The sequence below is a fragment of the Malus sylvestris genome, chromosome 10, assembly GCF_916048215.2.
Source record: "Malus sylvestris chromosome 10, drMalSylv7.2, whole genome shotgun sequence".
Classification (NCBI taxonomy): domain Eukaryota; kingdom Viridiplantae; phylum Streptophyta; class Magnoliopsida; order Rosales; family Rosaceae; genus Malus; species Malus sylvestris.
In genome coordinates, this window is record NC_062269.1 from 2,979,551 (window position 1) to 2,984,233 (window position 4,683).

Here is a 4,683-nt window from a genome sequence, read left to right on the forward strand (position 1 = left end):
TTATTTTTTATTTATTTATAGTTGAGCGATAGCTTTAGTAGGTTATTAGTTCATTATTAAGAGAAAGGAGAATCGGTGGAGATCAAACCCGCATCAAAATGCATAAACCTGAATGCTTTTCACCACTATGGTAAATTGCAAACTTCAAGCAATTCTTGTTTTTACAGTATAATGACAATTTGTATTTCAAGAAAAAAAAAATCTTCGTAAAATTGGTTAAACATAGTTGATGTTAAAGTACTCCCAAAAACATCGACCAAAGTATGTAAAAGGCTACCAAACAGGCTTTATTGTTTTCTTCCACGGTACGAGGCAAAGTATTAGTATTTGGAATATGAAACCAAATTTATTGTCGAGTAATTAACGAACCATCTTACAATTAGTGGCTCTCATATACAGGAGTTTCTTGAGGACTATGATTTCTCAATAACTAATTAATTAGGTACATACATCTACGTACCATAAATTTCTATAACATAGGTATTACTAAATTGATCCTAAAGTCAGATAGAGATAATGCTTCCATTAAAATAAAAACGGTCAAAAGATTAGTTTAAATAGTGCAATTTTTTTTCTTAAATAAAGGGGAACAATATTCACCTCTTTCAAGCTTGGAGAGGCCATTGGGAATTTCACCCTGTTCGTGGCCACAATCAAGCAAACTCACCAGCTTAGAGCATTGAACCTGGGACCTCGCACATTTTTTTGTTTATTGGGGAGCCGCAATCCATGCCCTTACTACTGAGCCACATGTTATGGTTAAATATTGCAAATTTTTAGTTGAAAGAAGAAGATAAATGCCAAGACTCTCAAAGTGGGACTATGTACTCTCTGACATCTCACAGTTTAACATTAAAAGTCTCCTTAGCATTTCTCTCGTAAGAATTTATATACGAAAGAAAAAAGCATCGATTGCAGATGACGAAAATGTGACAATGATGGATTGCTAATGATTTTGGGATTTGGTAGTTTCATGCGTGGCTCAAAACATAAAAAGCATAGCAAGACATCGACGATTGAGTTTAAAGTTTGGCGATAGCCCATGCAAACATCAAAGAGGTGCCTTTATTATTAGTTATCCACGTAAACCTTCCGACCTGAATTTGTTTATATATAGTTAACTAAAACTCTATATATATACAACAACAACAACAACAAAGCCTTTTCCCACTAAGTGGGGTCGGCTATATGAATCCTAGAACGCCATTGCGCTCGGTTTTGTGTCATGTCCTCCGTTAGATCCAAGTACTCTAAGTCTTTTCTTAGAGTCTCTTCCAAAGTTTTCCTAGGTCTTCCTCTACCCCTTCGGCCCTGAACCTCTGTCCCGTAGTCACATCTTCGAACCGGAGCGTCAGTCGGCCTTCTTTGCACATGTCCAAATCACCGGAGCCGATTTTCTCTCATCTTTCCTACAATTTCGGCTACTCCTACTTTACCTCGGATATCCTCATTCCCAATCTTATCCTTTCTCGTGTGCCCACACATCCCACGAAGCATCCTCATCTCCGCTACACCCATTTTGTGTACGTGTTGATGCTTCACCGCCCAACATTCTGTGCCATACAACATCGCTGGCCTTATTGCCGTCCTATAAAATTTTCCCTTGAGCTTCAGTGGCCTACGACGGTCACACAACACGCCGGATGCATTCTTACACTTCATCCATCCAGCTCGTATTCTATGGTTGAGATCTCCATCTAATTCTCCGTTCTCTTGCAAGATAGATCCTAGGTAGCGAAAACGGTCGCTTTTTGTGATCTTCGCTAGATTGCTCCGGTCATTAGTGTGGATAAGTATATAAATGGATAGAGATAGGAAAGCAAACACAAGATGTACGTGGTTCACCCAGATTGGCTACGTCCACGGAATAGAAGAGTTCTCATTAATTGTGAAGGGTTTACACAAGTACATAGGTTCAAGCTCTCCTTTAGTGAGTACAAGTGAATGATTTAGTACAAATGACATTAGGAAATATTGTGGGAGAATGATCTCGTAATCACGAAACTTCTAAGTATCGGAGTGTGGTGTCGTCTTGACTTGCCTTATCTGTCTCATAGGTAGATGTGGCATCTTCTCTGGAAGTACTCTTCCTCCATCCAGGGGTGGTATCTTTAACTGGTGGAGATGCACAAGGTAATGTATCAATTTCACTTGAAGCTTACTTGTAGTTTCAGGCTTGGTCAAGCGCGATACAAACCATGTAGTAGGAGTCCCCCAAGTCGCCGAGCTAGGGGGTCTGCTGAAAGAGGTGACAGACAAGGTAAGCAATCAGAGCTCCGACTGATTGTTCACCTTCTCCCCATCTTGCAGCAGCATGAAGGATAAAGAGAAGAAAAATGAGAAGAGATGATATGAGATACTTTTGCTTTTGAAGAAGTAACTTTCCACAGGCTTATTCTTGAACTGAGCTGGAGGGTTTTCTGGTTTCCTCCAGAGTATAAGGCCGACTGAAGAATTTGAGGGTCAAAACAAGTCCATCAAATCTAGAGTACGTTCCACCCTGCTGATATGGGATACTTTTGCTTTTGACAGAGTAATGGATGTATCGGCACGTGTGCTGTTACGTTTGTCTCCACATGCTTCCTTGTATCCTTCGCACTTGCCCTATCTGTTCCTCAAGCAGATGCGGAATCTTCCCTGGAAACATAAGATGTTGAAGATGAGTACTCGAGAGCAATGCCAGGTAAGTAATCAGGTAAGGGGTTCCAGGCAGTCAGTTCCTGGCTGGAAGCTTGATTCCAACTGCTGACTGATTGCTCTCTTTCTCCTTGTCTTGCAGGTAAAAACAAGGCCAAAGGAAAAGACAGGGAAAAAGCATGATATGGGATACTCTTGCTTTTAACCCTGATGATATGAGATATTCTTGCTCTAGTATAGCTTGTTTGCAGAGGTATTATCGGGGGGAAAGAAAGCTGAATATTTCGAAAGGCTTCGTTGGGAGTGCCCTCTCAGATATGATGAAGGGTTGAGCATTTTTGCAGGTCTGCCTGTCCGTTGGGGATGGAGGTCGACATATATAGGAGTCTCCCTAACAACAAGTAGTAATGCTATTCCTTTACCCTGCTTGGTCATAGCACGGTAGTGGGAGCTGCCAGTTTCACATGTTTTAACTCTGTCAGAGCACTTTGAAAAAGTGGTCTGTGGTATCTGGCTCTCGAGATTCGGAAAACGATGCCTCTTCGATTTTTGAGAAAGCAATCATGTTGGGGGTCTGACTCTCGAGATTCGGAGAGCAGTGTCTCTTCGATTTTTGAGGAAGTAATCATGTTAGGAGTCTGGCTCTCGAGATTCGAAGGGCGGTGCCTCTTCGATTTTGGAGCAAGCAATCTTGTTGGGAGTGTTGTCTCGAATGTGAGTAAAGGTTGGGCATGTTTGCTAGTCTACCTTGCCACGAAGCACAAAGGTTGACACACAGGGACTTTCCAATTATCCAGCAATGGTACTGTTCCTTTACCCTCTCTTCAATTTTGAGAAAGTAGTCATGTTGGGAGTCTGGCTCTCGAGATTCGGAGGACGGTGCCTCTTCGATTTTGGAGCAAGCAATCTTGTTGGGAGTGTTTTCTCGAATGTGAGTAAAGGTTGGGCATGTTTGCTAGTCTACCTTGCCACGAAGCACAGAGGTTGACACACAGGGACTTTCCAATTATCCAGCAGTGGTACTGTTCCTTTACCCTTGTGGGTAATAATATGGTAGCTAGACCTTCAAAATTTATGTGTCTAAACTTTGTTAGTGCTGTTTCTTTGCTATTCTTTTACCTTTCTTGGTCAGAGCGATGTAGTGGGAGCTGCAAGCTTCACGTGCTCAACTTTGGCAAAGTTATATGTGGTACCCATGAGCTATTGTTGCGTGTGGGAAGTGGGTGATTGAACAGTAAGATTCATGTGCTTTCTACTTCACCAGAAGTCTTCGACAGAATGCCCATAATTTCTGCAAAGCGGAGTGTGCGTGTGACAGGTGCTGACAAGGCTAGAAAAGTAGGTGCCTCTTCGATTTCTGAGATTGGCCCTCGTGGTCTCTGAGCAGCCCAGCTTTTGAGAAAGCGAGCGCCTCTTCGATTGATTCGGAGAACGATGCCTCATCGATTTTTGAGAAAGCAATCATGCTGGGGGTCTGGCTCTCGAAGATTCGGGGAGCAGCGTCTCTTCGATTTTTGAGAAAGTAATCATGTTGGGAGTCTGGCTCTCGAGATTCGGAGGGCGGTGCCTCTTCGATTTTGGAGCAAGCAATCTTGTTGGGAGTGTTTTCTCGAATGTGAGTAAAGGTTGGGCATGTTTGCTAGTCTACCTTGCCACGAAGCTTCTCTTCGATTTTTAAGAAAGTAGTCATGTTGGGAGTCTGGCTCTCGAGATTCGGAGGACGGTGCCTCTTCGATTTTGGAGCAAGCAATCTTATTGGGAGTGTTTTCTCGAATGTGAGTAAAGGTTGGGCATGTTTGCTAGTCTACCTTGCCACGAAGCACAGAGGTTGACACACAGGGACTTTCCAATTATCCAGCAGTGGTACTGTTCCTTTACCCTTGTGGGTAATAATATGGTAGCTAGACCTTCAAAATTTATGGGTTTAAACTTTGTTAGTGCTGTTTATTTGCTATTCTTTTACCCTTCTTGGTCAGAGTGATGTAGTGGGAGCTGCAAGCTTCACGTGCTCAACTTTGGCAGAGAACTTTGGCAAAGTTTTCTGTG